The sequence below is a fragment of the Pseudophryne corroboree genome, chromosome 1 (assembly GCF_028390025.1).
Source record: "Pseudophryne corroboree isolate aPseCor3 chromosome 1, aPseCor3.hap2, whole genome shotgun sequence".
NCBI lineage: Eukaryota > Metazoa > Chordata > Amphibia > Anura > Myobatrachidae > Pseudophryne > Pseudophryne corroboree.
In genome coordinates this window covers 910,991,999-911,004,928 of record NC_086444.1, presented here as the reverse complement: position 1 = coordinate 911,004,928, position 12,930 = coordinate 910,991,999, and positions in this window count along the sequence as shown.

Below are 12,930 nucleotides of genomic sequence, written 5' to 3'. Positions count from 1 at the left end.
GTCCTATTTGTCATAATGGTATGTGACATTAATTTTGATGGGGAGTCTAACATGTCTCGCACTTCCTGAGCGTGATTCTCAGGTATGTCCAAGAATACACCTTCAGGAGTACAATAAATGACGCACCCCATTTTACACAGTAAGTCTCTTCCCAGGAGATTAGTCGGTGCCGATGCAGCCAGCAAAAAGGAATGCTTGGTATGTAAAGGCCCTACTGTAATCTCGGCTGGTTTGCTAACAGGGTAGTGCTGGACTACTCCCGTTACCCCTATGGCTGGAATTGTCTTACCAGTGGTTCTCATGCCCACTGTCGAATTTATCACTGATTTGGCCGCCCCTGTGTCTACAAGAAAGTTTAATGATTTACCAGCTACATTGATTGCAATTTCTGGTTCACTTCCAAGGCTTGCAATCAATTTTACTGGCTGCAGATTACAGGTATGGCCACACCCCTATTGGGTATGGTGACCTCCTTGAATCCCGCTGGCAGCAACTACTTGTGATGGAGTTAATTGGGAGCTACCAGAGGCTTGCCAGTCTCTGTTCGGGGGATATCTTTTTGTTTCCCCTGCATGTGGCTCATAACTCCGTTTCTGCGGACCCTGATCCCAATGTCGTGTGTCGTGTCGTTGTCTAGGGGGTTGGTAAGAGTTTCGTGAATTCTTCACTCTACAATCTCGTGCCATGTGTCCCTGTTTATGACAAGAATAACAAGTAACCACATTTGACTTACCCACAGGGTTTGGTGATATAAACAAAGGCTGCCTTGTGGTCAGGGCCTGTATACTTACTGCCATTAACTTATCACCTTGTTGTTCCCTGTGTCTAGTGATGTTCCTATCGTGATCAATAGCAGCCTCTCTCAAAGTAGCCACAGACAGACCTCGCCAACATGGTTGTGTGGTCTGTACCCTAGTCTTCAATGACTCTTTTAAACCATCCATCAGTACCGATACTGCTACTTCTCGATGGTTTATGTTTGTTTTAATGTCCTCTATGCCTGTGTATTTTGCCATTTCTGATAATACTCTGTGAAAATACTCTGCAGCTGTTTCTGACTCCTTCTGTTTAATGGAGAATATTTTGTTCCATTTAACTACGGCTGGGAAATACTCCTTTAACTGTAAACTTATTCTTTTTACATTGTCTTTGTTGTACACTTCTGTAAGAGGTACATCCTGATCTAATCCACAGTCAGCTAAAAATTGAGTTGCGTCGACATTGGAGGGTAAACATGCTCTCAGCAATATCTGCCAGTCTTTATTGTTGGGCTCTACAGTGTTACCTAGGTCTCTGATGTATTTTTGGCTGGCAACTAAGTCTTTTCTAGGGTCAGGGAATTCAGACACTATGGTCCTTAATTCCATTCGGGAAAATGGGCTATACATGGCAATGTTCCTAACAGGAGTGACTCCTGAAGTGTCTGTTTTCCCATTTGGAACTACTATTACCTTAACAGGATTAACTCTAACAACCTCATTCTGTGTAGATTCTACAGGCTGTGGTGAAATAGTTTCAGCATAGTGTATGGTGCCGTACTTACCCGTTGATACGACCTCACCTATCCCTCCGCTAGGGGCCTTTGTTACTAATCTCGGGGGTGGAGCTGTGCCTACTGTGGTCTCTGCTATGGTGGCTGCTAGAGAGAGCGCTGAAATTGTTGCCGATTCGTCCTCTTGATCACACTCCTGAGGAAAGTTCAAAACAGGGTACAACTTGCACGGGTTAATACTTGCATTGGTTAATTGGTTATCATTATCTTTAACATTTACACAGTTGCTAAGTGTTTGTTTGTTACACCTTAATGCGTCATTCTCCGCAACCAATTTCTCTCCTGATATGTATGGTGGCGGTGGGGCCGTGGCTATCAGTTTCCTGATCGAGCCAGATCCCGCCGCCTGAGCCAATCCTCTCTGTATGTCACCCTCCTGTTGCCACAACTGTAAATAATCATAATGCTTGATTCGTCTCTTTGCTGATTTAATGAGACATATCCTTCTCCTTAAATTCGTTAACACTTCTGTGCTGAAGCTACCTACTCTTGGGAATTTCTCCCCGTCATGTACCGTCATTCTCTCCCATTCATCACATAAAGCTTCTGTGTGACTTCCGTATTTCTCACACATTACGTACCTTGCCGACCCGACTGGTCGGTTCACTGAATCAACCCGAACCGAGGTTGATCGCCCCCTACTTGAACAAGTGGCCCCCATAGTTCGAAGGTGTTGCTTTATTCAGCCAACCCTTACGCAAACCAAAATGTTCAAAATAGGCTGACGGTGGCGGTTTACCGAGTACCCCACTCACTCGCCCACGCCGACCAATACGACCTGATCACACTGATATAGTGCTGGCGTACTCGACCCAGGGCCCCTGCGACCTGAACCTCTATTTACTGGAACCTGCGAGGGTTATCCGAAGAACACTTACTCTTTCCAGTAACTATTGGTTGTTGGATAGTTCCTGAGTGAGCAGCGAACCTCCCTTAAAATAAAAAAATTACACAAATCACGTTAGAATGTACAAATAGCGTTTATGACCTTCGTACACAAATAGTACCGGTCAGGTTTACTAATGTGCACAATTACGTGCGGTACAATCGTTCAGCACATAAGCAACTAATCTTATGTACGGAGCGACCAGTGGAATCGAAAATTACGGCTGCGAATTCCTTCAGCCAGAGCTTGTATGGCCTATATGGGTGTTGCACCAACCCTTTTAGGTGTTGTGCCTGTGGACTGTATAGCGGACTTCCTTGTCTGCTGTACCTGAACCTGCTGGTCTGCTATGACCTCCTGGTCTGTTACAGTATGACCTCCTGGTCTGCTACACTCTAATGCTCAAATTGTATGTTTTAACCAGGGATGCCTCCCTAGCCACTATGTACGTCACTTACACGTATGTACCTCACGAGAACTCGACTTTTCTTGTGGTTCAACCTCAAAAATTGTAAAAACAAACACTCACTCACCACATATACACTTTTGTTTCTATTTCTATTTCTGCGCAGAAATTTTTTTTAGACCAGATGTGTTACCAATTAGGAGAAGGATCTGTTAATTTAAATTTCGAATGTTAAAATAGATTTGCGCGATTTTATCGCCTTGCGTTATTTACCGCGTTGCACTATTTATCGCGTTGAAAAAAATTTAACACTTGTGATTTGAGTTACGTGGGCGTACCCGTACGCTCCGTTGCGTAATATACGCTGCGTGCGTCGGCCCTTGGGTTGCGTACGCAAGTCTCAGTCCTTTGTTAGAGACACGTGTACGCAAAGCAAAGATCCACCGTAACACAATTTATACGTTTATCAATGTAGATGATCCTTTATCATCTACCGCGCACCACACTGACTTCGCCTTGACTCTCAGGCACAGCTGTGTTTGTCTATACTTTAACTATATTACCTTTTTACTCTTAAACTATAAAATAGCAGCAAATCTCTCTTAGCACGTTTATCAACTATAAAACTGGCAAACAGGAGAGTGATATACGAAAATACACAAATGAAAAAAAAAGAAATGCAGATATGCGTGCGTGTGTACGCAAGACAGAAATAAACAGTTTTAAAAAGACACTATCATTTTGTTCTTACCTCCGGTTCCCGGATTCCTTCAGCACCCTTTACTAAGAGAAGCAGACGCTTATCCCGACAGCACTACGAGGAATATAACCTCCCGCCCTTTGCTGATGGATAATGTCTGCTGTATCTACCTAGTGCAGATATGTGAAGGACGGGCGAGCCGCCAATTGATAAAGCTGAATATTTATCTTATATAATACCCTTTATGAGGTCTAAGAACACTGTACGCTATCTACGTATGAAGTACCGCAAGGGTACGCACGTTGCGTAACAATCGCTTAGCCGTAGTCGAGACGCTCAAGCGTCACGTTCGCTCACGGCCAAGAGATCACAGGCAGGCACGCTATTGGCTGCTGACTAACGTAATGATTCGCTATAGCGTAGCGGACGCTCGGGACCACGAGGAGATCACCAGCGGCGCGGACGCTCACAATGTTAAACCTTTATATCTAAACCATAAACAATGTAATATGCTGTAAAACCTTAGTGTAGAGATAGGGTGTAGATGCAACCTAGTGTAACCTTATTAACTTAAAAGCTGTTTGAGCGTCACCGACGCTCTGAGAATACTAAACACTATAAGAAATACACAGATACCTGGGCTTAGGGTCCAACGCCTAATATATATATATTACGAATGATATACTTGCAAAAGAATTAATACAAATACAAATCATACACTACAATATAACATAGACTACCTAACCAGATAACTACACAGGAAATACAATACAATTACTATTTAAGGGAAAATAAGAGAGAAAGAGGAGAAGAGAGAGAGAGAGATTGGCCCACAATAACAAGAAGATCAATATAGTTGCGGAGAAAAACTTACGCACAAAGGAAACGATCGCATGCGCCTCTGGACATCCAGCTCCCGATTTTCAGCAATGATAACCGTTGAAGAGTGAGAGCTGGATGTGATCGGCCTGTCTATTTATGCCCCACACACAATGCAATTCAATGGTCCCTACAATCTCATTGTTCATTGGACACAGGAATTCCTCCTCGCATTATAACAAAAGGTCATAGGTTGATTCATACAGGTGGGCCGTGACTATTTCCAACAGCTCAGGTGGGAGGGAAACTGGGTTTCCCGCCGCATGGATAAGTAAGTGCAAATACAGTAAATGTTCATAAACTTCTTATGTCCATAACTATTCGCACGAGCGATTAATCCGCTTCAAACCAACACCGGAATATTGCTAATTAAATACTCTTCCGATGGGTACTAAACACCACTGTATTACTCCTGTCTGACCCTTCGTATCAAACAAAGAGGGATTTCTCTGTTCACGAACATTCTATATTAACCAAACTTTCAGAATCTATCAAAGGGACCATGATCTACAAAATACATTATATAGTGAAAATATGTAACGATTGAGTCGCACGCTACGATCACATAAACTCTACCGTAAATACGCATACCGTGCGCCTGCGGGTGCCCGCGACTGTGAGTATGCGCACGTACGGGAGAGCGTACGCATGCGCAGCACGGACCTGTGTGAGGTGCAAATATGGTAGTGTGCATAGAGATATTTTTCTGACTTTGACATTATTAATTCCAGTGATTTTGCCAATTAATTCCAGTGATTTAAATGTATAATTCCAGGGAATTTTGCCAATTATTTCCAGTGATTTGGACGTATAATTGTTAATTACAGTGATTTTGCCAATTAATTCCAGTGATTTGGATCTATAATTACAGTGATTTTGCAGTATAATTCCAGTGATTTGTATATATAATTATTAATTACAGTGATTTTGCCAATTAATTCCAGTGATTTGGATGAATATTTACAGTGATTTTGCAGTATAATTCCAGTGATTTGGACGTAGAATTATTAATTACAGTGATTTTGACAATTCCAGTGATTTGTACGAATAATTCCAGTGATTTTGCCATTTAATTCCAGTGATTTGTACGTATAATTCCAGTGATTTGGGCGTATAATTCCAGTGATTTGGACGTATAATTCCAGTGATTTTGCCATTTATTTCCAGTGATTTGGACGTATAAATCCAGTGATTTGGACGTATAATTCCAGTGGGAATTGTTTGTGTCACTTGGCTTAGTCATACAGCTACCTCATTGCACCTCTTCGACATCTTTGCATGAGGTGCTGTTTAGGGCCTAGTTTTTGAAAAGTGCCATCCTGTGTGACACTGCCGTATGAGTCCAGGGGTACTGCTCTATTAGTCCTGCCGTATAAAGCCACAAATTGCAGAATTTTAAAAAAAATTACAGGGGCGTGCAGGAGATGCTGTCAATGGATCAAACAATTGCGGCTCACTTTCGACATTCAGCCACTGCGTGACACTACTAGATGGGCAAGGTGGTTGTGTCACTTAGCTTAGTCATACAGCAACCTCGGTGCACCTCTTTTTTTTCTTTGCATCATGTGCTGTTTGGGGCCTTTTTTGGATATCTGCCCTCCTGTCTACCCCTGCAGTGCCACTCCTAGATGGGCCAATTGTTTGTGTCGCTTAGCTTAGTCATACAGCTACCTCATTGCACCTTTTCTACATCTTTGCATGAGCTGATGTTTGGGGCCTTTTTTTTTATATATGCCCTCCTGTCTGCCACTTCAGTGCCACTCCTAGATGGCCCAGGTGTTTGTGTCGTCCACTTGTGTCTCTTAGCTTAGTCATCCAGCAACCTCGGTGCAACCTTTTGGCCTAAAAATAATATTGTGAGGAGTGAGGTGTTCAGAATAGACGGGAAATGAGTGGAAATTAAATGTTATTGAGGTTAATAATACCGTAGGAGCAAAATTACCCCCAAATTCTGTGATTTTAGTCGTTTATATGTTTTTTTCAAAAATCATCCAGATCCAAAACCAAAACCAAAACACGAAAGGGTGGTTTTGGCAAAACCAAGCCAAAACAAAAACACGAAAGTGGAATTAGAACCAAAACACAAATCACAAAAAGTGACAGCCGCACATCTCTAATATAAACATGATATTACAGGCAAGAACCCTTAAATGTATTACAATATGTTCTAATAATATATTAAACAATTTAGTAAATTATTTTTCTTTTAACAGCTGCATTGATACCACAGTCCATTCAAATGGATGGACCTATTAAATTTGACATTTGAATGTAGCCATTGGAAACAATGGGAAACAATGGTCATTCCCATTAATAGTTAAACTGGCTAGTGATATAATACATTTACTTATAAAACACCTGCCAGTTTTAAAAGAGAACATACACATTTTATAACCCATTGGGAGACTCCTAAATTGGTTAATTGAGTGCTTAATTATTTGTTTCCTTTTATATTAAGCACTTAACCAATTATCTGCTTTATGTAATTTCTGGTAAAAATAGCACTCAATCTCATTTACAGTCCATGTGATGTCATGGAGATAAATAGAGGTTGAATAGACCACTGTGAGTGTTCCGTCTGTCTCTTCTAATTTTTCAGTAAAACACAGGGTAGTGAGCAAATCTTGCAGGATTAATCGATAAACACATTATCAGTGCCAATGTAACACTGTAGCAAAATATTATTTAAACAGAGTGATAATGTCAAATACTGGAACGTGATAAAATAGGTTTAGGAGGACTGAACTCATTATTGTACAAATCATCAAATAATCATACGAGCCATACAGCAGGCAGGACCCCAAAATCAGAAGTATTTAAAGATCACAACTACAAAACGGACAAATTGTGTAAGAGGTACAAACTGGAACTAGAAAAAGCACCAACTACATATGTACCCAGCACATAGCAACTGCTGTACACAAAGAGCGGATAAGCTGTGCATTTCAGGCCAGTGTCACACAGCTGTCTCTGCTTACTAACTCCTGTTTTGGTATGTTGTGTCACATTTAATGCTAGTTACATTGAACACTTCTCAGCTTGTCTCATACAGTACTCCATTGGAGTGCGTAGGAAAATTATTGATTTTGGGCTACTGAAATGCAACATAATGAATGCAACTGCACATCGCAACCCAACAAGTGTAGAGAAAACAGTATACGCCACCCATCGGTCTCCATGGGAATCTAATGCCCATTAATAGTATGGGAGGGAGGTCTACGTTTGCAGCTAGCCAAGGACCTCATACCTAAGAAAAGATGTGGCCTCTATCATGGAGGTAATAGGTTTTCTCTTCCATAGCTGTCACATGACAAATCTAGAGTTTAAGTGCCAAAATAGACAGGGGGAAACTGTTTCCTATTGAGGGCCACCAGGGATTTAGCCGCCGCCAAAATATGTCTGACCTTTTTTTTGTGAAAATTTGGTAAGATTCGGAGGAGAATAACAAAAATAGCCAGATGCCCTTGTCACCAGAGTTTCAAGAAGAGAATTCAAGAGACCATGAACCAAGATCCAGAAGGGAATAATAGATGGGCATGTCCAACAGATATGTAGCATGGTGCCGTTGTGGCCACAACCCTGCCAACAGGCAGGTCAGGAGGAGGAGAACATTTTGTGAAGTCTCATGGGAGTATAGTACTAGTGATAATAAATTGTGTATAAAGTTTCTTTTATTTTAGTGGATATAGAGCTTTTGGCTGTCCCCAGATCCCCAGCCTCACTTCCTCTTATGCCTCCTCATCAGAGGGAGAACCCAGACATTTTTCCTGCTTGGTCTCATGAGATCTTAGAGAGAGGGAAGGGTTTCCAGAAAAAAAGTGCATAGAGTTGGGAGATTAAGCCCTTAGTCAAGGGGAAATGTTTACAGATATTTTGAAAAGGCCAGAGGGCTTTGAGTACAGTGGGGGGCAGAGAGGCAATTTGAAGAATTCGAAAGCGCTAAGTATTTGGGATGCAGACTCTTGTTGAATCTCCGCTAAGGTTAACCATTGACCTTGTCTAGAAAAGTCAAAGGGGATTATAACGCCTACCCAAGTCCAGTCATCCAGGCAGGGGCAATATGTGTTTTTTTTACCCTATGGCACTGATGTGTTTGTTTTTTTTACCCTGTGGGGGTCAATGTGTTTTTTTGTATCCTGCCAAACTCCAATGCATTTGTTTTTTTCCTACTGGGGCCAATCTGCCTTTCATGTGGGTACCAATGTGTTTTTACTGCATCCAGCTTGATAAAGCCTGCCTCCACTAGGGCTACTCCCAGAAATTTCATGTGCTGGTTTTCCATCCCAATCTGCCCATGGAGGAATCTATTTTAGCCAAAAAAAAGCAGATCTAGTCATCTTCAAAGTGCCTTCCAATTTGTGATGAGGCTAGAAGAATGTTTTTTTTATTTTTTATTTATTTAGTGCAACCAGCTGATACTTCTCCCAGTACAATGCTAGATATATTTTTACAGGGTCAATAGGAATGTGGATTAGAACATGAGTTTATTTTATAGAATGTTGTTTCTTTTGCAACAGAGATGGAGCGTCAAAACTGCTAGACAAAAATCTGGGCAAGCTACCAGATGTCATAATGGGTGGTCTTCTGTTTGCCGGCGGTCGGGCTCCCGGCGCTCAGTATACCGGCGCCGGGAGCCCGACAGCCGGCATACCGACAATTATTTTCCCTCGTGGGGGTCCACGACCCCCATAGAGGGAGAATAAAATAGTGTGGCGCGCGTAGCGCGCCACTGTGCCCGTAGCGTGGCGAGCGCAGCGAGCCCGCAAGGGGCTCATTTGCGCTCGCCAAGCTGTCGGTAAGCCGGCGGTCGGGCTCCCGGCGCCGGGATGCTGGTCGCCGGGAGCCCGACCGCCGGCCAGCCGTAGTGAACCCGTCATAATATGGCACTGCAGAAACCGCCAACTAGAACTTGCAGTTGCAGATGTTGTTGAAGAAGTAATTGAACTATATCAGATGAAATAATTGTTTGATAAACTGTATAGCTTGTAGTCTGCTTCCCCCTAAAAACCAAACTGAACATTGAGAAGGTGCTAATGCATTGTATCTCCTATTAAATGGGTTTGGAGTCTTGGACGTATTCTTGGAACCAGCTATTTCTGGTTCAGTGTTTGCTGTGTCGTAAAATGCACCTATAATACAGCATTCTGAAAATTTATTAAAAGACACAGATTGATATTCCAAGTAATGTATAATATAAAGGACCTCCACTCTATCGTCATATCACTGATAATTCATTTATCTTAAACATGAACTTACTTTTTGATTCACTGGTTCAATTAGAGGAGTTCTACTATAACAATCAATTACACTTGTGCATGATCATAAGTTAATTAAGCTGACGTGCTTGGTTTTTAAGTTCATGTCAAAACATTCTAGAGCACACTTTATCATTTCTAATCAAGCAGTAAATGATGCAAAGATTAAAGGAGTTGTTTGCTTAAAGTGGGAATGATTAATATCAACTATACTTATTTCTTCAATTTCTTGAATAAATAAAAATGTGTATTCTCATAATTGCTCCTACCATGCATTAGTTGCATCCCAAAAAGATTAATATAAAAATAAATGGCAAGACCTATTGCAACATATGGAAGTGCTTGATAAGTCGAAGTGGCCTTGCAATCCAGATGTTGTTTTGGTGACAATTCAGTCAAATACCTTGCTTAGGCCTAATAAGCAGTAGGTGAAATTTGAGAAAATGTCAGCGACAGATGACACAAAACCTGACCGCCTGCTGCTGCTCGGAGAAAGGCACTCTGCAATCTGTGCAGCCACTCAGAGCTGTCTCAAAATACTCTGGCCAGTGCTGTTCTTCCCGGTGCTGGTGGCACCACCGCCCTCTGCTGATATCATACGCTTAGGTGCCTGGACAGGCACAGAGTGCTCTGGAGCCTTGTTACGGCACTGCTCATACACACTAGTGTTAATTGTTTGTAGAGATGTGCATGGCCCCTTGAGTTTTGGTTTAGGCTTTACCAAAACACCCTAAAGTGTTTTGGTTCAATTTGGAATTGGTTTTGGATTTCTTGAACATTGAAAAAAAAAAAAGATAAATACCACCAGAACCATCCCTTACATTCTCTACATTTGAGGTCCATACTATACGCCTCTTCCAACCAGTCCATCTTAGAGTAGCTGTCATTTACCGCCCCCCCCCCCCCCTGGTGTTGCTTCTAAATTCATCGATAACTATGCTTCCTGGCTTCTTCACTTCCTCTCTTCTGACATTCCCTCCATTATCCTAGGCGATTTTAACATCCCTATTGACATCCCCACACAATCCCCTGTCTCTAAACTCTTTAACCTCACCTCTTCACTTGGTCTCTCCCAGTGGACCTCCTCACCCTCCCATGTGAATGGGAGCTCACTGGATCTGGTCTTCACTCACCGCTGTGATATTTCTGATTTTTCCAATTCCCCATTTCCCCTCTCTGACCACCACCTGCTCTCCTTTAACCTCTCTCTCTCGACTTCCCCATCTCTACCTCCCAAGGCTACCATCACTAAGCGTAACATTGAGTCTATTGACACCACATTCCTTTCCTCCCTGTTTGACTCACTTCTCTCTCCTATTCTCTCTCTCTCATGCCCTGAACAAGCCACTTCCATATACAATGCATCCCTCACTTCTGCTCTTGACTCTGTTGCTCCACCAACCACTATTCACCCTCGCAAATTAACACCTCAACCCTGGCACACCAAATGCACCAGATATCTGCAAAAATGCTCACGTACTGCTGAGCGACACTGGAGGAAATCACGCTCTAAGGCAGACTTCCTCTATTTCAAACTTATGCTCTCATCCTTCAGTGCTGCCCTTTCTCTTGCTAAACAGTCATACTTCAAGAACCTCATCTCCTCCCAGTTTTCCAACCCCCTACGCCTCTTAGCCACTCTCAACTCACTCCTCTGCCCACCTTGTCTCCCTTCTTCACTCTCTGCTCTTGACTTTGCCACTTACTTCACATCCAAAATTAACTCCATACGTAAGGACATCACATCACACCAGACCATCAGTAACCAGCTTTGTCCCATCCCTTACTACCCCTCCCCATCCCTCCCACCAACTCTGACATCTTTCTCCCATGCATCTGGAGAGGAAGTCATGGCCCTCATTCGTTCCTGTCCCCTCACCACCTCCCCACTTGACCCTATCCCTTCCCGCCTCCTCCGCTACCTCTCTCCTTCTGCTTGTTCCCATCTTTCCCACCTTCTCAATCTCTCCCTCTCATCAGGCACTGTCCCCTCTGCCTTCAAGCATGCAATCATCTCTCCTATTCTTAAAAAACCTACCCTTGATCCAAACACTCTCTCCAACTACTGACCCATCTCTCTCCTCCCTTTTTCTCCAAACTCCTTGAGCGTATTGTCTACAACCGCCTTACTTCCTTTCTTTCCTCACACTCACTACTTGACGCATTCCAGTCAGGCTTCCGTCCTCTCCACTCCACTGAAACTGCCCTTACAAAAGTATGCAATGACCTCCATGCTGCTAAATCTAAGGGACACTACTCTCTACTTATTCTACTTGATCTTTCTGCTGCTTTTGACACTGTGGACCGTCCTCTCCTACTGCAAATCCTTCACTCCATTGGTCTGCATGACACTGCCCTCTCTTGGCTGTCTTCCTACCTCTCTGACCGTTCATTCTCTGTCTCCTCTCATGACTCCACCTCCCCCTCACTTCCACTAACTGTAGGTGTACCCCAAGGTTCTGTCCTTGGTCCTCTTCTCTTCTCTCTCTATACATCCTCACTAGGTGAGTTCATTAGTTCTTTTGGTTTCCAATATCATCTCTATGTTGATGGTACCCAAATCTATCTTTCCTCTCCAGACCGCTTCCCTGCTCTTCTCACTCGTATCTCCAACTGTCTCTCTGCTACCTCTTCCTTGATGTCCCAGCGCTTTCTTAAACTTAACATGTCTAAGACCGAGCTGATCATCTTCCCTCCCTCCCGCATAACCTCACCTCCTACAATCTCATTATCTTTTGATGGCACTACTATCTCCTCTAGCCCCCAAGTGCACTGTCTTGAAGTAATCCTTGACTCCTCCCTCTCCTTCAAACCACACATTCAGCACCTCTCACAAACCTGCCGTTTTCATCTAAAAAATATTTCCAGGATCAGACCCTTTCTGACCCAGGATGCTACTAAGACTCTTATCCACTCACTGGTCATCTCCAGACTGGACTACTGTAATCTCCTCCTGACTGGCATTCCTGACAAACACCTCTCTCCACTTCAATCTATCCTCAATGCTGCTGCCCGGCTCATTTTCCTCACCAAACGCACTACGTCTACCTCTCCTCTCTTACTAGACCTTCACTGGCTCCCTTTCCCTTTCAGAATCCATTTCAAGCTTCTCACACTCGCTTACATAGCCCTCACCCACTCCTCTCCCATATACATCTCTGATCTTATCTCCCTTTACACTCCCACCCGTCCTCTTCGCTCTGCTAATGCACGACGACTCACCTGCCTACGGATTACTTCCTCCCATTCCTA